The sequence below is a fragment of the Anabrus simplex genome, chromosome 7, assembly GCF_040414725.1.
Source record: "Anabrus simplex isolate iqAnaSimp1 chromosome 7, ASM4041472v1, whole genome shotgun sequence".
NCBI lineage: Eukaryota > Metazoa > Arthropoda > Insecta > Orthoptera > Tettigoniidae > Anabrus > Anabrus simplex.
The window spans coordinates 49438799-49464058 of NC_090271.1; positions in this window are offsets into that span (position 1 = coordinate 49438799).

The following is a 25260-nucleotide window of genomic DNA, read 5'->3' on the forward strand; positions in this document are numbered from 1 at the left end:
CCTCGTCACGTGTCAAATCCATGCTATCAAGAATCCAACTTTTAAATGATTGTCGATTTTTGCATAATGTTCTTAGGGCACAAAGGTCATGGGTTCAATAAGTAGAACATTTTGAATTTGGTTATGCTGTCGACAAGGTTGCTGTACTCTTTAACATCTTACTGTGAAGAGGTATCACGCTTCCAAAATTGTATTGCCCCTCTGGAACATTCTTATTAAACAACACATTTATTGTTTATGAAATTAAGTTTTCAAAATATTATACCCTACAGGGCATAAACGGTAATGGATTACCGAACTTACCTGCTTACCTGTCAGTAAATAACCGTACCAGCCTAGCTGCAACCGGCAGAAGGGCGTTTTGTATTCTTGTGACGAGAGTATCATGGGACAGGGATACTACACTATTAATTTTTAATTACGGAAGTGAGGAACTCCATTATTATTTGACTCTTTACTAGACAAAGCATATTCGATTAAAAAAATTAGTTATCACAATACCTCTTTTACAATGGATCGCACTCGTCGAGCCAAGATAACTGCCGTAAAGGCGCACATTCGTAATTTACAAAGATAAAATAATGTGATGACTCGGTGCAGGCGAGTAAATCCGTGAACCAAACATGTATCCCTCTTTAGGGAACAACCATTGGACCTACAAAAATAAAAACATGATGCCAGGATTAGAGGCGTTTCGCAGAAATAAAGCTGTTACTAAAGGTTTCCTCACATTTTGGGGAAATATTAACATATAAATAGCAACTCCGCATGTTACAAACGACGACTAAGATAAACCAAAAACTGAAGCTATATGTTATCCGACGACATATGAAAATACATAGGGATGTGAACCCATATCCTCTGAGTAGTCTTTATAAATCTAGATAAACTAATAATCCCATTTCCTTAGTACCAATATATTATTTATATATAAATACACATCTATATTGACAAGAAAGTGGAAAAGAAAAAGAGAAACAAAAAGAAAGGAAGAATCGTTGTCACACACAACTCTCAGCCAGAAAGAAAGAATCCCTTACAACCTTGGCTTTTAAAAATGGCTGCGACTTCTAGGAATGCAATGCTGGGCCATTGACCTGACCGTCTAGCCAGCAAAGCCTCCCCTCGCACACAAAAAAATCGTAAACAGGGTGCCAATAACCTATTTTTATGCGTTCTGGACTAACATCACAAGAGGGCTTTAAATTTCATCTTCTCTTGACAAACCTAAGCCTTAGAACAAATAATGAGCCAATTCTCATTCTATATATCTGGCTCTAATACCTGACCACCTCGGACCTAATTCATTTCATACATAGTACAATACCATACTATTTCTCGTAAAATCATGACCGTCTATACATATGACGCGCCTCGTAACGGTTCAAGCCCATATTTGGCAGAGTGAAACTGAGTCAAAGATTTTAATGACACTGCATACGATGTGGTTTTAATTTACCAGGATTCAATCAAATAGATACATGCATATAAATCAAATTCGGTCATCATGCAAACACTACGTTACGCAGACCTATCTATCCTTCCCAATAGAGAGAACAATAAACTAATCCACATGATCCTTACATACAAGAAACTTTTATCCGACGACAGATAATAAGGAATATACTGATCTAATATTCACTAAACAACCTTAAGTAACAATAGGCCTTCTTCTTCCCAGCACGTAACATAACTCACGTCGCTATTCGCTACATCTATACTTTACAATTTAGTGATTTAAAAATCACCTTAATAACTAGCCTGATAGGCTATAAACACGTCATATTCAACTATTTACATACTTAATTACTACATTTCTGCGTAACAGCCCCAACCCTAACACATGCTTACAAGTGTAGTTCACTTATCTATCATTTTGGTGACCTCCTTTATCCCACCTTCAGGGTTAGGCTGTGCCTTCTCAGCCCATCCTGGCAGCGATGTGGTCCTGGGACGATCCTCTCGGTCCAGTCTCCATGGATAGCTCGTTCATGAGGCCGTCTTCTTGAGAGATGGCTCGTTCATGAGGCCGTCTTCTTGCGGTTGCGGTCGGAAGGTCTCGTATCACACGTCTCTTGAAACACGGCACAAGTCTTCACTGGAATGAATTGCCTAGTTTATTAACAGCACAGCACTCCCGGTACTTTTATTTAATTTTTGAGACAGAAATCAGTACTGGCGATTTGCGACGTTAAAATCATTGTTCCCCTTTAGCCGCTTAACTACGCACGAACGTATGTAGGCAATATATCTACTATCTGAAATCAGCAACTTAATCGGTCGAGCGAATTGTCATTTTCTCATGCTCGACTGATTCAGACTCATAAGTCTAGCGGGAATAACACAAATGGCTTTAGTTTATACTTGCACTTCTTCCGCACTTCGCAATATATTTCCGTGGTTACCCGTACCGCTTCATGATGAAGTCTATATGTACGGCATTGTCTACAGTCGGTTAATTAGGCACTCGCGACCTCAGTGTAAAGCATCTAAATACAATCATACGATTGAATAATTACTGGAAAGTTTATGGATCATCGATCCACTGAATAAACGTTAGCGCAACTCCACTAAAGCAATCACAGTCTTTGTCCTAAACAAAGGTTTCTGGCGCCAATACAGACATACACACGACACGCACTAGCAGCAATCTCACTGTCGAATGAACAACCTCCCTCCACACCTCTTAGCTCTTATAGGGAGCAAAAAGCAAAGCGACGCTAGGGAAACTCCCTCGAAACACTCTTGAGTTTGGTATGCAGCCACTACACAGTTTCCCACGGTGGTCGGATTATTGCGAAATTATTAATCTCGTTACTTGTTAGCAGCGTTAAACGTATCATTGGCTCATTAAAACTCTGGAGATAATTTTTATCTTTTTATTATTCTGGAAAGCCTTCAGATGGAGAAAATATCACTCAATTCCCGTGATGTGGTGAACCTGACTACTGCCGCTTAAAATATTGTTAGGGTGGTATGGTATTTCCCAAAACAAAATTCTTATCTCTCTTTCCTTCTCCCATATGTCTTCTGTTTCACTTGTGCATAGCCACACCCTGCCTAGGGAATCACCTCCTGAGTTCCCGCGTTCTATATGGCATCACGGCCTTACAGTTGGCGTCATGTTGCGCAATATTACTTATTATATCGCTTATTCATGGTTCAATATATTACACAATGCATCTTATGTATGCGTCGCAAAGAAGATGACGCAGTTCTTACATTAATTACTAATTACTAAATTCCTTTCTGAATCATTATCAGGTACTGAAAAGAAGGGGAAAAGTTCATCCATACACTGTGTACAATTTACAATCTTCGCATTAGGTCCATTGCAATCGCATTCGATGCGGTTTTCACTTCGATGCTTGCAATGTCATCGACAGCGTCTGCATGAAGCTACATCGATTAACATAGTATGGAGAGGCAGGATGTCCAAAAAAGTATCTACGAAAGGAGCAGCGTACGTACATAAAAAAACCTTGCGGTGAACACTGAATCAGATGTTTTGGCATCTGATGTAAGGTTCTATGTATATCGAACATCTTAATAGCCTCACTTGTTTTTGTGTGAGGTAAATAAGATGTAGCGTATTAGTTTCGCTGGTAAGCGAACAGCATGCACATTCGCAGTTTTGTTTGTTATCAAGACGATTGTCTGTAACCGTATAGCCTTTTCGTATTTCTGTTCCATAGTGTATGATGTAGAAGCACATACTAATGTTCATGATAAAGGGCTATCCTTATTTATAGTTTTGTAACAATATTCGTCAGCGGATGGTAAGTAACATCACTCATATGAATAATAAGACAATAGGCTGTTGTGTTAGCAGGAATATTTTCAGATGTTTCAAATTCTAAACGAATATCGACAGGAGATTTTTTTATGGATTCTTCATGATAAGAGCAGTCTATAACTACAATTGGTGTTTTATTTTCAAAATTATTCAAGTAAAAAGATCGGACGATCTTCTTTCTGATAATATGATGATTGGAATTTACAAAACATGTCATAGAGCAACCCAAATGTATTTTTTCTCAAAATTAATGTCCATTTTTTCGTAGGGATACGTAACTCCGTTGAGATATGGTCTAATATTTCTTAATTTACAGTGATCAAACTGTGCGCTATCTTCTTCGAGGTTGAATTTACGATGGGTTTGAAATTCACAGATAATATACAATGGCTTTTCAGTAAAACGTTGATGTTTTAACAGCTCAGCTATGCTTGTTTGAAGGTGGTAACACAGGATATTCATACAGCTCCCAATTTCGGAAACGTATAGGTAATGGTGTACCTGTTTCTACAATCTTGAGCAATCGAAGTTTTCTCGATCAGATAATGTTACATGTGGGGTCCTCCACAATATACGATGAAGTATAATTTTCGAGTCCACTGGTGTTTCTGCTGCTTTAAAAGAATTGTAATAACTTCAAGCACGGATTAGAATTAGCTCTTGTTTTGCGTTGATTATACAATACAATCAGCCATTTCAATCATTAAAATGATGTGGCCTCTTTAAGTCGTGGGTATAGGTAGGCCTTCAACAGTCTTCTCCAAGTAGAACGGTCTTGGGCAGATCTCATCCAAGTGGTACCAGCGATCTTCTTGATATCTTTGTCCCATCTGTCCGGTGGTCTTCCTCTAGGCCTTCGATGTTCTCTCGGACTCCACTCCAGCACTAGTTTTGTCCATCTATCATCATTTCTTCGTGCAACATGGCCAGCCCACTGCCATTTTAAGGAGCGTACTCTCTCTAAGATGTCTTTAACCTTTGTAACAGACCGGATGTCATCAGCTCTTTTCCTATCTTTCTTTGTATAGCCTAGCATTGACCTTTCCATGGCTCTCTGCGCGGTCCGAAGTTTCCCTTTTGTGAATTCGTTCAGAGTCCAAGTCTCACAGCCATAAGTCAGCACAGGAAGGATGCATTGGTCAAATACTGTTTTCTTCAGATTTGCTGGCATTTTTGATCTTAATACTGAAGAATTCCTTCCAAATGCTTGCCATCCGAGCTTGATGCGCCTATAGATTTCTGGTCTTATATCACCTGTCATATTTATAATCTGGCCAAGGTAGATGTAATCACTGACCTCTTCTAATGGCATGTTCTTAATATTCACATTATAATACGTCTAAAATCATCTGCAAAGCAGAGAACATGTTTTAATGGTAACATACCAGAAAGAGTACCGTCCTGATTAATCATCCAGTTGTTATTAGCTTCCTGACACAATCCTGCCAATCGTAAAAGATTACTTTCTTCATCACTATAAGAAGGGTAGAGTTTAATTGCACTTGTTATACCAACATTCTTCGATCTATCTATTTCCATATTATTTACTTCATAAGACGCTTCAGAAAAGAGAAAAGCTAGACCATGGTTATTTAGTTGAGATGTGCTTGGTCCACTTCCATCTGCCTTATCTAGGCGTCCATCAATATAGAGGTAGCTTTCGTGTGGTAGGGCGTATACATCTTGCTGATTAATGATAAAGCGAATTTCATCATTGTAATTGAGTCCAAACGTAAAGAGTTGATAAGAATAAAGCACACTTCGTACAACACCTTCATGTGTTTCTACTTTGTTCATAATGTCTAGCATTTCTTCCATTCTGTTGTAGTAGCGTATAACCTAAATCTTGGAGAATCTGCTTATGGGCATCTGTTAACTCGTTGAGACTTCGCAAACATGTAGTATGTCCCCGGAATGTACACCGTGTTTTATAGATTTTCTTCATACTGGTTTACGATGAAGTTTGTAAGTTACGTACGTGTGTCGACCTAAATTAATAAGCGGATTATGTTTATTTTCAAGCTTAAAATGATGTTATTAATGCGTTTTACAGACACAGGATTATAAAGAACTATTGACGGTTACTCACGAATAGTATATCTACTTTCCTCTGTAATAATAAAGTCGTACAGGACGGTTGAAGTTTGTTGATTACTATTCAAGTCTGTAATAATATTACAAGTGATGTTTACATGATGATCATCGAAGAGTGATAGAGGTTGATCAGACTCGTAACGTACGTTCGGCATGAGCTCCCTTGGTGAAAATACAAGCAATGGTCCAATCTAATCAGGATGTGATTTGAACTCAATGTTGAATGATGACTCAATAACATATTTATGTGTGATGTTGCTCATAGTATTGTAATTGAGAACTTGTAATAATTACTAAAACTCTCTTCTCTAAACTGTTCGATTAACGTACCTTCAATGTAGTCACGAATATCGTCTACTGAATAACTGCCTGGTGGTAGCGTTGGCACATACTCATCGTAATATAAATTGTTTACGCCATCACGCACATTATAGATTTCATTGTAGATTTCAAACGACACAAGTCCAAGACTATGTGGCTCATGACCGAGTTCTATCAGTGGATTGAAGTAGACGCTTATTTCAGGTCCTTCTCTGCATACGGCGAACGTTCTTTCACCGTTGGACATCACGTGTATACTGTTGCTCTTTGTCTACTGTCTGGGTTTGATATAAGAACATAAGACGTAATCGCTTGCACATGCGCGTATTGAATTTTTGCACTCGGTTTTTATTGTAAACAATGTATGCACTGCTTCCGAAATAACGTATGAGCTCAAATGGAGGAGGTTATTCTCCATAGCTATCGAAATGCCATACTTTAGATTTACGTTTTACGTAGGCAACCTAATGAGATCCAGATGCGCGAGTGTTGTCCAAACTTGTGAAAATTTAGATTTCATAATTCCACCTTTACAATACTGTAATTGCCTTTATTACAAAGACTACATTAAATTACACTCGTGAAACATGTTTCGTCCTCATATAGGACATCTTCAGTCACAAATACATAACATTAAAAATAAGGCGAGGACACATTAAAATAAGTAAATGCAAAGTCTTTGTATACTGTGATATACTTATTTTAATGTGCCCTCGCCTTATTTTTAATGTTATGTATTTGTATTTGTAACTGAAGATGTCCTATAAGAGGACGAAACATGTTTCACGACTGTAATTTAATGTAGTCTTTGTAATAAAGGCAATTACAGTATGGTAAAGGTGGAATTATAAAATCTAAATTTTCACAAGTTGATACTTTGACAGTATGGGCTCTAATATGAAATTTCTAACGTGCAGTGTTGTCTAAGTTAATTACAGCACTCTCACGTTCAAGCCGGCGTGCTGGTAGTGATCACGTATATTCACACCTCGAAAATAATTAATTCCTAGTTGTTAGCAAACGTAAAATCTTCTTCTTAGGTTAGAGCTCGATGTGACAGTGCATTCAGTAGATCTTTTGGAAACATGTAGATGCCATAGATGGAAAAACTATGGTCATTTTAGAAGTGGTAATCATTGGGTCTACTTTTCTGGAAATGATGGAAAAAGCAGTAACGGGGTTGCAATTGTGATCAGCGACAAACTGAATGGCCTAGTGAAAGGATATATACCTGTTAATGATCGCATTATAACACTAAATCTCAAATGCAAGCCACTTTCAATCAACATCATTCAGGTGTATGTTCCACCAGCGGATGCGTCTGATAAAATAATCGACCGCTTCTATCAAGATCTTGATGCTACTGTTTCAGCTTTTCCAAGCAGAGAACTAACTATTGTTATGGGAGACTTCATTGCCAAAATTGGTTCAACACTACATGATGAGCATGTCAGAACATCGGTAGGAAGATATGGAATTGGAGAAATAAATGAACGGGGAAACAGATTTCTTGAGTTTCCAATTTAAAACAGGTTCACTATAACTAACACAGTCTTCAAGCATCACATGGACTTCGCATGATGACCAATATAAAAATCAGATTGACTGCATCCTGATCAGTTGAAGATGGAGAGGTCTTCTGTAATGGACAGGTGCAGGTGCAGTCCAGGTGCAGAATGTGACAGTGATCACCAGCTTCTTAGAACAGAAATAAGAATAAAACTTCAAACACCAGTTAAAAGATCATACAAGATACCACAAGTAGTAATTAATATGTCGTCATTCAAGGAATCATTGGCGCGAAGAGCCTCCATATTACAGGATCCAGTAACAGCTGTAGAAGGACTGTGGACTGTGACTAAAAACTGGATAGAATCCTCTTTGAATGAATCTAGAGTACCAAATACTAGAAGGCAACAGTGGATCTCTGACTTAACCCTTCAGCTTGTAGAAGAAAGAAAGTGCCTTAAAAATCTGGGATTAACACTAAAGAAAAAAGAGAGCAAATGTTTGATATTGATCGAAGGATTCAGTCTTCTTGTAGAAGTGGTAAGAATAATTTCCTTAGTAACATTTGTTCCGAGATTGAATATCATGCAAATCAAAACCATAGCAAGGATCTTTTTGACAAAATTAGAATAATCACTCGAGATTTCAAGCCATATTCCTGGATTGTATAGAACCCACAGGGTGATGATGTTGTGGATATAGATAAAGTTATATAAACATGGAGATTGTCCTGCCAGGATCTGTACAGTGAACAATGCAATGCACAAGACCAAGTGAAGATAGATAAACAGTCAGATCCTGAACCTAACATCCTCCGAGATGAAGTAGAAATGGCTTTGAAAATGCTGAAAAATGGAAAAGTGTTTGAACCTGATGGAATAAGTGCAGAAGTCTTGAAAGCTACAGGCGATGCTGGAATTGAAATGCTGTTGAATATCGGCCAAGCAATATGGAATTCTAGAAGCTGGCCCGAGGAATGGGTACTGTCAATCTTTGTCCCAATCCACAAGAAAGGATCGAGAAAAAATGTGGATATTATCGCTTAATTGCTTTGATTTTACATGCCAGTAAAGTTATGCTTCATATCCTGCATAAGAGACTCCGGGCATTCCTAGAGTATCAAATTCCTGAAGTCCAGACTGGATTCATGAAAGGAAAAGGCACTCGAGAACAGATCTGAAGCCTAAGACATATCATAGAAAAGGCTATAGAATTCAATGTTCCGATATATCTGTGCTTTATTGACTACCAAAAAGACTTCGATACCGTCCAATGGAACCATCTTTGGAAAATTTTGGATGACATGGGTTTGCCACTCCATTTGCTTGATCTCCTCAAGTCCTTGTATAAGGAAAATACAGCCACTGTGAAGATTCAAAACAAACAGTCACAGCAGTTTTGTACGAGGGCTGGAGTCCACCAGGGATGTACCCTGTCACCGTTACTTTTCCATCTCTATGGTGAATATACAATGAGAACTGCATTAGATGACTAGGACAAAGGATTTTCCATTGGGGGATGCAAGATCAACATCTTGAGGTTTGCTTATGACACCACCTTGATAGCATTATCTGAAAAGGAGCTGACAGAGCTGATTAATAGTGTGGAGGAAGCCAGCCTAGAAATTGGATTACGCCTAAATCGACAGAAAACCAAAGTCATGATCGTCGATCGTAAGAACAACAACAGTCCACATATCCAACAGATTGGAGGTTGTGAAGTTGTACATCATTATGTATATCTAGGCCCCTTACTATCCTTTTCTGGTGGTTCCAAAGATGAAATATAGCGAAGAATTGAAATAGCAAAGGTAGTAATGATCCGTCTGCGGAAGATCTGGAAAGATAATAACATCACCATCAATACAAAAAAGAAGCTAGTTGAAGCTCTACTTTTCTCAGTCTTCTTGTATGGCGCAGAGACGTGGACCATCTTCAAACGTGATCGTCAACGGATAGAAAGCTTTTAAATGTGGTGCTGGAAGAAAATGTTGAGGATTCCTTGGACTGATCATCGCACGAACACATCAATCCTGAACCAACATCAGATAAAAGTTCCTCTATCGTGTAAGGTCTCCCAGCGGATCGTACGCTACTTTGTACATATAATACGCCGAGATGGTAGTCTTCAAAAGTTGATTGTTGAGAGCAAAGTTCAGGGAACCAGACAACGAGGACGAGTACCAACACGATGGATTGACATGGTGAACGGCGTCCTACAGAGTTCTCTCAGAGCAACCACATTAAAAGCTTTAGATAGGGAAGAATGGCGGAGTATGGTTCATCGGATAGAGGGCTGAATATTATGATAGTCATGACGCCTCAATCATGAGGCAAAACGAAGAAGAAGAAAGACTAAAAAATAAGGCTCGGATGTTAAGGAAAAGTCATATTTCATTTCTGAGCTCATTTTACCCAAAACCTAAAATATAACTGTGAATTATGGATCCCTGGCCCCCTTCAAAGCAAGTTTATGTTCCATATACAGTAAATGCATATTTTAGCCACGTTTATTGCTCATTTTAGAGTTACTAGAGGACCCGTGCGAGAAATCTCCCATGTTCATAAAGTATGTGGTGGAGTAGCCTCCTGCTGAACTGAGGAATACAAAAATCAGTACAATATTAGACAGTCTTACTTACCACTTAATGTGTCTTTGATATTTTAACATTTATGGTATCTACTTGACCGGAAGAAAATGCAAGTGCATTATTATACTGACGAATGTTCCGGAAGTAATTTTTGGTTTTACTATCATTCTTTTCTTATCTGATAATTACAGCATATTATAATAACATAAAACAGGCGTCCCAGTGGCCGAAAATTGAAGTGGACAGCATTGACGGCACGTATTTTCCTACAGCAACAGTATTTGCAAATCGCACACTTTGTACTATATTTTAATTCATATTTTAAATAAATTATCGTTATTTATGAAATGAGAGTGCAATTCGTCACTGCTAATGTCTATTCTCTTTCTTTTGAATGTTCATTTATCACGATTGTTTACTTGTGAGCGCCGCAAATATATACTGTATATATGATAAGGTCATATTTGGTTACATTTTGAGCATTTTTGTTTATATTGAAGCGTCGTTTTCAAAACAAGGTGCATGTTGTCTGCGTTGATTTTCAAACACAATATGTCCAAATACTGTTATTCTTTATTTTCCAGAAATAGATCGGTAGCAAGTTTATAAGACATGATTTCAATAAAAATATGATGTACGAACTACGCCAACAGATACTAAAACCCATGCTATTTCTTATTTTCTGTTATTTTTTAGGAAAAAAGGATAAGGACTGCACTTCAGGGCTAACCTAACCCCATGGCACTACGGCCCTGAAGGGCTTTGATCTACCAAGCGACCTCTGCTCAAGCCGAAGGCCTGCATATTACGAGGTGGCGTGTAGTAATGCGATAATCGAATACTTTTAATATTCGAATAACCTCCATCCGATTATTTCAATAATCGAATAAAATAATCGAATGAGTTTCCAATATCATTCAGTTGTAGTGATGGCATAATCGAATACTTTTAATAATCGAATAATTACCTCGATCGGATTATTTCAATAATCGAATAAAATAATCGAATGAGTGTCCAATATCATTCAGTTGTAGTGATGGCATAATCGAATACTTTTAATAATCGAGTAAACTAATCCGATTATTTAAATAATCGAAAAATAATCGAATGGGAAATATAATCGAATAATCGAATAGCCTAAAATGAAATAATCGGATAAGCGATTATTCTTAATTCGATTATCCCATCACTAATGTCGTGTGATCAGCATCCTCTCGGCCGTTATTCTTGGTTTTCTAGACCGGGGTCGGTATCTCACTGTCAGATAGCTCCTCAATTCTAATCACGAAGGTTGAGTGGAGCTTGAACCAGCCCTCAGATCCGGGTAAAAATCCCTAACCTGGCCTTCGGGTACATCAGGACTATGCTACCGAATTAATGTAAAAAGTTTTAATTTTTCTATTGTAGCGCTGTCATTTTCCATGATGAAATGTGTCTGCTGTAAAATCGCTTATCACTTTTTGACACATTTACTGTTACTGATATTCTAATACTTGCTATCTAACCCTACAATGCTAAAGTAATATTTTAACTTTTTTAGGTCATATTTCTGTACTTTTTGGAAGCCCGCCTGGTGGCCATGATCGTTAAGGCGCTGAAGTCTAAAGGGTTCGAGTCCCATTCGTCGAAAAAATTTCACCATCAGAATATTGGCCGGCAGGGTAGGGGAGGTTATGGTATACAATTCATAATCATTAGATTGCGTGCCAAAGGCCTGGATTAAATTCCAAACCTCTCTACAGTGCTCATATGGAGTGAGGGCATATAACGCTGTTGATGGAGAATCGTCCGTCGGATGGCGACGTTAAGCCTTGAGCAGATCCCTTGGTACTATTTGACAGGAGTAGACTATGTGCCGGCACCGGGTTTCATCCTCTCACTTCCCACTATCATATATAACGTCATTAATTTCATCTCATTAACTCCTCCGATAAGGTTGATGTCAGAAAGAGCATCCGGTCATGAAAACACGCCACAACAGTTTCATCTCACCTCACACCCGACCCCGTAAAGAAATGGGACAATGGCTGGACAAACAAACAATAATCATTTCAGTAGCTTTTAGGGCAAATTTTCTTGCATATTTTGTACTTCTTTAGGTCAGAAATTTCCTAACTTTAGTAATGAATATAGATTGGCAACACCGAATGTACTGTCTCTTATTCCAAAGCAAAGCATATGAATACCGAAGTCTCAGGCTAGAGTCGAACGAACAACCGAGGACAAGTTCATTTAGAAGGCTCTGAACGTGAGAAGCCATCGCTTTTACATCGCTTGAATATACTGACAAGATGATAGAAATCTTGGTCTTCATATCATGAACTATAAAACCTCGACTTTTTTAAGGCTGGCTACTGGTACAGGAATAAAAGTATATTTATGATTAGCCAAGACTCTCTATATCCCTGTGTTTCTCCAACAGATCATTGGTTGGGGCTTAAAAGTCTGAACCCCCACATAAATATCTCTAAATTAATTATAAAGCCCATGAAAGCCATTCTCGGAAATAATTTGTGGTCTTTAGTGAGACTCCGCTTTCATTTATGGAACCAAGCCGTTTAGAGTCACCTTATTTATGTTATCTTCTGGTCCAAACAAGAGCTCATCAACTTTCTTTTTTCTCATGAAGTCCTTGAGAAGAAGCGAAAGTACCACTGCACGCGTCCGTCGCGTCGTCTTTGTTGATCGGACATCTTCATACAGTGCGGGAAGAGAGTCCGCATTCTTAGGCGATGCTTACAGCTCTTGCTGGCTTAGAAAGCACAATAAAATCAGATAGCCGGCAGTAATGTGGAGGCTCAGACAGTTAAACGCTCAAAGGGCTTATGTCCTCGATCGTAAATGCCTAAATAACTATTCAGAACATGGAATCGACGCGGCAACTAGAAACACAGCTATCACCAGCACTTCACATAATTCACACCTTCAGATGCTTTACAGTTGAGATCCTTAACTCGCCCTTTCCGAGCTAAAATCTTCCACCATAATAAGCTCGTCCCAGCATAACATCAGAAGTCTCCTCTGGGGTATTTATTTGTGTGTTTATTTATTTACTAGCTGGTGTAACTGTGCTTTGCTACGGAATTCTACATTGTATACAGAATTTTAGATGAAGGCATGTACGCGTTATGAATAAGATGTTATTAAACTGCATAATAGCATCTGTCTGTTAGGTCATCAGCCCAGAGGCTGGTTGGATTCTCAAACAGCAACACCAAAGGCTATGCAGTTATAGGGCAGCCCAAATGAGGCGTATTAGGCAAGATGAGGAGTGAGGTAGTTTGCCATTGCTTTCCTCACTGGACCAGAAGGTGCTACTGCAACACGACTGATCCTATGAGCAACACCTTTCATAACACTCAGACACTAGTCGTGCTCCAAATGTCATTACCCAGCACCACCCATACCCCAACAGGCTTCCATATTGTCACAGTCATGGATGGAACTGGGACTTCGGTGGAAGCTACACTTTGCTCTGGCTTGTGCCAAGTGACGGATACAAAAATACTGCATCCATCAGACATAAATAGCTTAGGTATTTAAAAATTAAATGTTAGGCGCCCTCCCCTCAACTACGATTTCATCGAGCGCTAAAAAAGTTGTTTACAGCCTCAACTATAGTACTTTACTCCCCGACTTTACATACCGATTATCATTAAATTCTGTTCACCCATTTTCTCGCAGCTCGGCATTGATACGGACTTGGCAACAAAAAATCGAATTTCGTGAATATCTCTGTTGTCATAGCCGGTACGGTAAAAATGTATAAGACATAAATGATCGAAAATTTAATTCCTCATAACTTTAATAGTGTAATATTTTTCAATAGGACCATTAATGTTATAGATTTTTATGCATTGAATTTTGGGCCTTCCTCTAAACTACCATTTGTCTTAGCTTGAATAAAATTATTTATAACCTATATTGTAGTAACTTATTCCCCGACTTTACATACCGATTTTCATTAAATTCTCTTAAGTCATTTTCTCGTGATGCGCGTACATACATACATACATACATACATACGTACATACATACATACATACATACATACATACATACATACAGTACAGAGTACAGGGATGACAGAAAACTAAAAAGTACATTTCCTTATTTCTGTAAACACGACAGATACAGAAATACCATTCTTTTTTCATTCTGAGCATTGTACAGAGAAAACTCTTTTTGTATATAGATTAATTCATTTATTTATTTATTTATTTATTTATTTATTTATTTATTTATTTATTTATTTATTTATTTATTTATTTATGTATTTATTTATTTATTTATTTTGTTCTCATTTATTTATTTATTTATTTATTTATTTATTTATTTATTTATTTATTTATTTATTTATTTTGTTCTTATTTATTTATTTATTTATTTATTTATTTATTTATTTATTTATTTTTATTTATTTATTTATTTATTTATTTATTTAGACTATGTATTTACTTATTTATTTATTAACGGGTGAGTTGGCCGTGCGGTTAGGGGCGCGCAGCTGTGAGGTTGCATCCGGGAGACAGTGAGTTCGAAGCCCACTGTCGGTAGCCCTGAAGATGGTTTTCCGTGGTTTCCCATTTTCCTACCAGGAAAATGCAGGGGCTGTACCTTAATTAAGGCCATGGCCGCTCCCTTCCCACTCCTAGGCCTTTCCCATCCCATCGTCGCCATAAGACCTATCTGCGTCGGTGTGACGTGAAACAAATTGTATGTATTTTTTCCTTCTTCAATTGTAGCCATCTAAGGACCACGGAAAGTAACCCTGTGCACTCATCAATAATCCTTCCTTCCTGACTTCCAATAGTTCTTCCTCCTTTCACTTTGCTGTTTCCTCCTCTCTTGTGTCCATATGTTATTATTACCTTTCCTCTTTCCCTTTTCCTTGGATCCCTTGAAATTTTGTATCAATCTTCTGAAAGTTGTTCAGTCTTGTATTATATCTTCTGTCATTCCAATCTCTGTCACATCTTTTTTTTACTCCTTGGATCCACTGGTTGCCATTCTCGGTCTTGTAAACATGGTTAACACTCGTTTTACCAATCTACTGTTATCCATCTGCGTTATGTGATCAAAAAATGTAATTCTCCTCTTTCTGATTTTTGTCATCCTTGTATAGATCTTTATTCCTCCTATGTCTAAGCTCTCCTTCCTTCGTTTTGAATGGTCCCCAAACTTTCCTCAATATTTTCTTTTCTTTTCTCTCTATCTTCTATTTCACCAGTTTCCATAGAGAACATGCATTCTGTGCCATTCGGACTGTCTGGTTTGATTATTGTGTTGCAGTGTTTAATATTAGTTTTCCTTGGGAGATTCTTCCTATTGTACGTTTATTTAGTGAGTTGGTATGCTGGTTCAAGTTTTCTTGCTCTTGATCTGTTTACTTCCTTATAGAGTCCTTTTCGCCTAGGTATTTAAATTTATTAACCTCGTTGATTTTCCCCTACTCTGTTTTTAGCGCTGAGGGTGAATCCCCATTTATTTATTTATTTATTTATTTATTTATTTATTTATTTATTTATTTATTTATTTATTTATTTATTTATTTATTTATTTATTTATTTATTTATTTATTTATTTATTTCAGTGATTGAAAATGTAAAGTGTCCGCCTCTGTGGTGTAGTGGTTAATGTGATTAGCTGCCACCTCCGGAGGTCCGGGTTCGATTCCCGGCTCTACGAGAGCTGGAACTTGGTCCATTCAGCCTCGGGAGGTCAAATGAGTAGAGGTGGGTTCGATTCCCACCTCAGCCATCCGGGAAGTGGTTTTCAGTGGTTTCCCACTTCCCCTCCAGGTAAATGCTGGGATGGTAATTAAGGCCACGACCGGTTCCTTTCCTCTTCCTTGTCTATCCCTTCCAATCTTCACATCCCCCACCAAGCACAGCAGGTGAGGCCGCCTGGGCGATATACTGGTCATCCTCCCCAGTTATATTTCCCGATCCAGAGTCTGAGGCTTCAGGACACTGCCCCTAAGGTGATAGATGTGGGATCCCTCACTGAGTCCGAGGGAAAAACCAACCCTGGAGGATAAACAGATAAAGGAGAAGAAGAAGAAGAAGAAATGTAAAGTGCACTTCAAGACAAGCTTGACCTTTAGCAGGATGTGTTCGAAAGGAGCACATAAAATCAGATATCAAACATAGTATCTGCCAGTCACGTAGCCAGGATCGGCTGATGGTGGGGGTACGGGCGGGGGTGTAGTTACAAAATAATGATGGAACAGAACGAAGGTGCATGAATGACTTGGCATTATAAGTACACTGATATAACTAAGTTACAGATCTGTTGGTTCTACAATTACGTCTCTGCATGTTGTCAGTTTCTGTATATATTATTTTTATAAAATGTCCATGGGTCCGCCCCACGGTGTAGGGGGCAACGCGTCCGCCTGTCTCCCGGGTTCGATTCCCGACCGGGTCAGGGGTTTTTAATTGTAAATGATTAATATCCCTGGCCTGGGAATTGGGTGTTTGTGTCGTCCTTAACATTTCTTCCCTCACAGTCAACACATTACACTTCCGCCATTTACAAAATACAGTCAGGTTCCTCACATATGGTGCAAGTAGGGGCAAAAGATTTTTCTAGGTCGACGCCCCGAACAAATAGTATTTTTTTAAATGTCTATGGGAGGTTATAACTCCCGGTACCCCCCCCCCCCCTCCAACTGGCTACGACCGTGGTATCTACACTGCAACGTTTACATAAGTGGACAGAGTCGTGAAGGACTACAAATTATAAATGAAGTGGGTTTATAACAAATACCTTCCAATACCTCGGATGCGTGATTGAGGACAACGCAGAACTTGAGACGTTACGAATAAAACAGCGTCTATTTTATTATTCTAATTTATTTCAGAATGACCCAATATATACACAAAGAATGCTATTCAGCATGAATGGCCACACTCAGTAATTGCTGTCTATTTATACGGCTCTCACAGCCGGACACTCTTTACCTGAAGGAAGCTCTAATTCTATCCAAAGGTTCGCCTTACTTTCAATTCTCCAAGTCCATTTACCGCACACAGCAACTGCGTGCCGAGTAACACAGGGCTACTGACTGCTGTTGCTTGGTTCGATTCCAGTGATTTACACAGTCACATGCAGTGAACCACTAAACAACAACAGTTCAGCAGTGCTAAACAGCTCACAAGACGACTACTAATCCAGTTCCAATTGAAGACATGGATGGAAGAAGGGCGTAACTCAAAAAACACTCTTTTGAGATAAATGAGTTTAAAGAATTACAACATCAAACACTTTTCTCAGAAATACAAAATTGTGGTATATTATACTTAACTACATTCTTGATTATTTCATAATATGTACATCAAAAATATTTATACATTTTTTGGTTTATTGTCAATTTTGTATTTTGGAGTTACGCCCTTATTCCATTTTCAAGAAACATTTTCATTGAAAATTAATGTTTTTTACATTGTTGGAAGCATGTAGACAAGTTTTACAGGTTAGAACATTTGACAGGGCACAACATGTTATTAGGGGAGTCACTATATCGAGAATTTCCTACTCCCACAGATTCAGCTCCCCGGAAAATATTTTCAAACCATGCACGTGCACCACTTTTCATTTTCTGGGTTCAATACCTACTCGAGGGACTGGAAAGCTATCCAAATTATCTTACAGATCATATATCCTTCAATAACTGAAACTTGTCATGAAACGTAATATTATAATTCTGGCTTCCTGATACAGTTCCTTCAGGAGAGTGACATAATATGACATACTTTGGAATTGAAAACTGAAGTCCTTTAGTTTGTGGTGTTGCAAATGACAGTGGGCTGAGAACGGCAGATCATTCTGATAGTAAGGATTTAGTATCCGAATCATCTGAGGTTTCATTTGGTAAATATTCACTGTCATTTGCTGAAATATCAGATATTTCTCCTCCTGACATTACTCCTGCGTCAGCTGTTTCGAGTCTGATGAGTGATGATTGCTGGCTCGCCCTAAGTCAGCATTGGAGCGTATTTTAAGTCGGACATGAGTAATATTTGGAAGAACGGCGCAACTCAATATAGCACATCACACGCCATCTATTGACACTACCGATAAGCCATTTAGGTAGTATCTAGAAGAGCCTCCAAGGAACGTATATATGCAATTTACCGAATAACGCCACAACCTGACTTAAGCCCTTCTTCCATCCATGTCTTCAATTGCACTCACGATAGCTGCTCTGGTCGCCGACTCTACGACAGAAGTACACAGACACACAGTAGTATCCTCGGAGATAAAACATGAGTAGTCTCCAGTGACGTCCTGGTGTCTATTTGCGGCTTACTATGTCTGCTGCCGCCGGAGTTGCCAAATCGTCTACTGCACTGGAAACGAAGACTGAAGAAAGTGGTTTGGCAACCTCTCCACGACAAACAAGGATCACTTAGAACTCGATAACTCAGTAGAGTGCAGGGTGTGATTCACAGCTGGCTTCCAGCTCGCTCGCAATAACTGAGGCCACGTTTACCTGTTCCTCCCTGTACCAGTAAAACATGGCTCGTATTAACTTGTTATTTGAAGAGAGCATGAATTAAAGTTCTCAAGGCGCTTCCTAGGCAAAAATAGTTAGGGCTTGGTCCAGGAGGATAGGTTCTATCTACAATAAGTGAAGATGTACTTTGAACTCTTGGTTTATTCAGAATTTTGGCAAGTTTGAAATTTATCTACCGAATCGTCTTCCAGAATGATTCTCCAGACAACTTGTACTCCAGGATCCTCTCTTCACTATGGAATTGGACTCGTGCTCGCTAGTCCACTCGCCACCATGGAATCGAACCCGTACCTCGCACCTGAAGGTCTCGAATTTCTCGGAGGTCTACGGCGATCTTGATGCGAGGTAATCACTTGTCGTTCAGCTTTATACGAGTGTCCATAGTCGTACGGTCCCCCGACACGTTCACAATCACTTGTCACCAAAATTTGCAAAGTACTGCCTTTAATTCATATAGGCAGACAACACGTTGTTTGGAATATGCCAAAAAACTTCACTTGACACTTGCAGATAGAAAATGATGAATGTAACTTCAAAATGTTAAAGTTGATTTAAGAAACGAAAATGTTACCAAGAAATGAAACAATGATGGAACACAGTTTGTGGTTATTTACCACTGAAAAACGATGGAACTAAACACAGTTCACTTCTTATACACTGTATGTGGTTACTGCTGCACTTGATACACAAAAAAGAGCTATTAAAGAGTTTCTCTGTACTACACTGGTAATAGCGATGAAAGAAATAATAACTAGTCAGTCACTCTCAGCACAGTGAGTCTCATAAAGTAACGAAGTCACCGTAGAATGTTTAGAAGCAATTATATACACGTATGTGCAGAAATCAGTTCGAATCCAGTTAAGATTAACACCGCAATGGATTATCAGTTTAAGTCGCTTGTTTTCAATAGTACGGTTGGCACAGTATAACGTACTCAAAGTTTATCATTAGTTAAGGAGCACTTAAGTGTTGAATGGCAAGAAATATGGAAACGTGTTATAACGATAATACAGAGAACGAAGAATTGCCTCCAATCTGTATAAAAATCAGTCTGCAGCCATAAGAATCGAAGGCTTTGAAAAAGAAGCAGCAATCCAGAAAGGAGTGAGGCAAGGCTGCAGTTTGTCCCCTCTCCTTTTCAATGTTTACATAGAACAGGCAGTAAAGGAAATCAAAGAGAAATTTGGAAAGGGAATCACAGTCCAAGGAGAAGAAATCAAAACCTTCAGATTTGCCGATGATATTGTTATTTTATCTGAGACTGCAGAAGATCTCGAGAAGCTGCTGAATGGTATGGACGAAGTCTTGGGTAAGAAGTACAAGATGAAAATAAATAAGTCCAAAACAAAAGCAATGGAGTGCAATCGAACGAAGGCAGGTGATGCAGGAAATATTAGATTAGGAAATGAGGTCTTAAAGGAAGTAGATGAATATTGATACTTGGGTAGTAAAATAACTAACGATGGCAGAAGTAAGGAGGACATAAAATGCAGACTAGCACAAGCAAGGAAGAGCTTTCTTAAGAAAAGAAATTTGCTCACTTCAAACATTGGTATAGGATATAGGATAAGATATTTTTGAAGACTTTCGTGTGGAGCGTGGCATTGTATGGAAGTGAAACATGGACGATGACTAGCTCAGAAAGAAGGAGAATAGAAGCTTTTGAAATGTGGTGTTACAGAAGAATGCTGAAGGTGAGATGGATAGATCGAATCACGAATGAGGAGATACTGAATGGAATCGGTGAGAGGAGATCGATTTTGCTAAATTTGACGAGAAGAAGAGATAGAATGATGGGACACATCTTAAGACACCCAGGACTTGCTCAGTTGGTTTTTGAAGGAAGTGTAGGTGGTAAGAACGGTAGGGGTAAACCAAGGTATGAATATGACAAGCAGATTAGAGCAGATGTAGGATACAATAGTTACGTCGAAATGAAAATGTTAGCACAGGATATGGTGGCATGGAAAGCTGCATCAAAACAGTCTAGGGACTGATGATTCAAACAGCATCTCAAACACTTTCAAATATCACAGTTACTGAAATATTAAATAATGTGCTAACACTTGCACAGCAACGAAATAAGTTAAACACTTCACTTGGTTTTTGATCGAAGAAACATTAAGTTCCACAGTTCGAGAATTACACTACGTTCAATTCTCAGCGTGAGAATTTACAAGTCGCGTTTTACAGTCACCACGTCGTCACCTGACTTTACTTTCCGATGGACAGAATAACACAGGGTCTCACCAGGCAGAGCCCTTGCCAATATTGCCTGTAAGAGACAAGAACAAGCCTGTGCGAGTCAACTTGTGCATACGCGTGGAGCATTATCTCTGTCTCCATCATGCATCGCACTTCCCCTCCCTCCCCTTCTCTTCCCTGAAGCACGCCAGTGGTTTGTGCTCTAGCAGAGCATTTTCTCTGTCTCCATCATGCATCGCACTTCCCCTCCCTCCCCTTCTCTTCCCTGAAGCACGCCAGTGGTTTGTGCTCTAGCAGAGCATTTTCTCTGTCTCCATCACACACCCCACTTCCCCTCTCTGAAGCACGGCAGTGGTTTGTGCTCTAGCAGAGCATTATCTCTGTCTCCATCATACACCCCACTTCCCCTCCCTCCCTTTCCTGAAGCACGGCAATGGCTTGTGCTCCAGCAGAGCATTATCCCTGTCTCCATCATACACCGCACTTCTCTCCATCCCCTTCTCTTCTCTGGAGCATGTCAGTGGCTTGTGCTCTAGCAGAGCATTATCCCTGTTTCCATCATACACCGCACTTCTCTCCATCCCCTTCTCTTCTCTGGAGCATGTCAGTGGCTTGTGCTCTAGCAGAGCATTATCTCTGTCTCCATCATACACCCCACTTCCCCTCCCTCCCCTTCTCTTCCCTGAACCACGGCAGTGGCTTGTGCTCTAGCAGACCATTATCCCTGTCTCCATCATACACCGCACTTCTCTCCATCCCCTTCTCTTCTCTGGAGCATGTCAGTGGCGTGTGCTCTAGCAGAGCATTATCTCTGTCTCCATCATACACGTCACTTCCCCTCCCTGCCCTTCTCTTCCCTGAAGCACGGTAATGGCGTGTGCTCTAGCAGAGCATTATCTCTGTCTCCATCATACACGTCACTTCCCCTCCCTGCCCTTCTCTTCCCTGAAACACGGTAATGGCGTGTGCTCTAGCAGAGATTATCTCTGTCTCCATCATACACCGCAATTCCCCCCTCCCTTTCTCTTCCCTGAAGCACGCCAGTGGCTTGTGCTCTAGCAGAGCATTATCTCTGTCTCCATCATACACCCCACTTCCCCTCCCTCCCCTTCTCTTCCCTGAAACACGGTAATGGCGTGTGCTCTAGCAGAGCATTATCTTTGTCTCCATCATACACGTCACTTCCCCTCCCTCCCCTACTCTTCCCTGAAGCATGTCAGTAGCTTGTGCTCTAGCAGAGCATTATCTCTGTCTCCATCATACACCCCACTTCCCCTCCCTCCCCTACTCTTCCCTGAAGCATGTCAGTAGCTTGTGCTCTAGCAGAGCATTATCTCTGTCTCCATCATACACCGCACTTCCCCTCCCTCCCCTTCTCTTCTCTGAAGCATGTCAGTGGCTTGTGCTCTAGCAGAGCATTATCTCTGTCTCCATCATACACCGCACTTCCCCTCCCTCCCCTACTCTTCCCTGAAGCATGTCAGTAGCTTGTGCTCTAGCAGAGCATTATCTCTGTCTCCATCATACACCCCACTTCCCCTCCCTCCCCTTCTCTTCTCTGAAGCATGTCAGTGGCTTGTGCTCTAGCAGAGCATTATCTCTGTCTCCATCATACACCTCACTTCCCCTCCCTCCCCTTCTCTTCCCTGAAGCACGGGAGTGGCTTGTTCTCTAGCAGAGCATTATCTCTGTCTCCATCATACACCTCACTTCCCCTCCCTCCCCTACTCTTCCCTGAAGCATGTCAGTGGCTTGTGCTCTAGCAGAGCATTATCTCTGTCTCCATCATACACCTCACTTCCCCTCCCTCCCCTACTCTTCTCTGGAGCATGTCAGTGGCTTGTGCTCTAGCAGAGCATTATCTCTGTCTCCATCATACACCTCACTTCCCCTCCCTCCCCTTCTCTTCCCTGAAGCACGGGAGTGGCTTGTTCTCTAGCAGAGCATTATCTCTGTCTCCATCATACACCTCACTTCCCCTCCCTGAAGCACGGCACCATCTTGTGCTCTGGCATAAAAAATACGGCGAGTTTGTCAATTCGAATCGCGCGCCCGGAAGTAACAAAATCGCCAATCCGATTACACCATCGTTCTTAAAATAACACGAAGAGAATCCCTGACTTTCTTGTCGGTATATTTCTGATACACCCTGCACATATATCATTTTGAGAGTTCCAAGGTACCATGTTCAGTCTCACCTAGTAATGATAGCCAAATGACTTTATGCTTAAAAGAGAACTAAATAGTCGCCTATGTGGTGTAGTGGTTAGTGTGATTAGCTGCCACCTCCGGAGGCCCGGGTTGGATTCCCGGCTCTGCCACGAAATTTGAAAAGTGGTACGAGGGCTGGAACGGGGTCCACTCAGCCTCGGGATGTCAACTGAGTAGAGGTGGGTTCGATTCCCACCTCAGCCATCCTGGAATTGGCTTTTCATGGTTTCCCACTTCTCCTCCAGGCAAATGCGGGGATGGTACCTAACTTAAGGCCACAGCCACTTCCTTCCCCCTTCCTTGTCTATCCCTTCCAAACTTCCCATACCCCACCAAAGCCCCTGTTCAGCATAGCAGGTGAGGCCGCCTGGACGGGGTACTGGTCATCCTCCGCAGTTCTGTCCCCCGACCAATTGTTTCACGCTCCAGGACACTGCCCTTGAGGCGGTGGTGGGATCCCTCGCTGAGTCCGAGGGAAAAACCAATCCTCGAGAAAAAGATTAAGAAAAAAAGAGAACTAAATATGAACTAATTTCCTCTTCCTTGCGAACTTTTGTATCATTCCTAACACATGTGAAAAATAAAAATGTAAGAGATTTCCTTCGGACTGACGTAGTAATAAAGTAATTGCACTCATTGTACAGCCCCGTAGTGTAGAGGGCAACGTGTCCGCCTGTCACCCGGCGGCCTCGGGTTCGATTCCAGGCTGGGTCAGGGTTTTTTAATTGTAAATGATTAATATCCCTGGCCTGGGGACTTAACGTTCCTTGCCTCAGATTCAACACTTTACACTTTTGCCATTTACATAATACACGCAGGTGCCTGACATATGGTGCAAGTAGGGCCAAAAAATCTTTATAGGTCAACGTCCCGAACAAATAGAATTGTTTTAAATTTCACTGATTACTCGTTGAAAAAGTAATTTGTAATTATAATCGAGTAAAACATTTCTCAGGTAACTGTAATCTAGTCCTGTTACTTTTCTTCTTGTACTTTTCCCATCACTGCACACACCATGGGCCAGTTTTTGTAATCTTACACAGTAATTTCAATTAATGGCATGCAAATAATTAACTGGGTTATGGCTCGTAAAATTGCATCCATCATCCCGTCTAGACAGAGTCGACAGAGTTGTCATTTGTCTTCTGTAAAGGTGATGGAGTAAGAATAATGGTTCTTCTTCTAAAACGGGTGTAATACTGCGAATTACGTCTAGAGATATGAGGACGGAGAAGGAATCAACAGAAACAAATGTACATTTCTACGAATCCGGAACGAATTCTAGATCGTTAAATACACTCCCACTAGTTCACCCCGTGTGGGTGAGTCATGGTGGTGATGGTGGTTGTTTAAGAGGAAGTACAACTAGGCAACCATCCAAAAAAAGCAAAGTCACCTCCGTACAGGCCATGAAGGCCCTTGGAGGAGTGGAAGGTAAAGGCTTCCACCATTGTTAACCTCGGCACATGATGGGGTAGAGTAGTTAGCTCTACGCCCGGCCGCCTTTGCCCCCAGGAATTAACCTGGTACTCATTTTTGGTATAGGCTGAGTGAACCTCAGGGCCATATGCACCTCCGGAAGTGGAAATCTTGTTTCTTAAATTTTACGACTTCCTGATAGGCAACCATCCACTATATACAAATTGAAGGTATCGGGCACTTCGAAAAATGAAGATATCGGCCAAATAATGACAAGGGCCCCGAAGGTCGTGAAAATTAATGACTTCCTAGGATTCGCAACCTAATACCATCGGGGTCGAAAAGAACAAGAGTTGACCAAGTAACTGGAAACAATGAAAAGACTCAGCTAGGGACCCCGTAGTCGCCCACCCACGCTCGCCAGTTCTGAGTCCTTGCGGCTCTGTGGTGGCGGTGGTAGAATAACACCCACGGTATCCCCTGCCTGTCACAAGAGGCGAATATCCGCATCCGTATAGAGCTCTAATCATAACCTCGCGGCCATACCCAGCACAAGATGTGGTTACGCTATTAAGGTCACGAAACTGTCGGCTC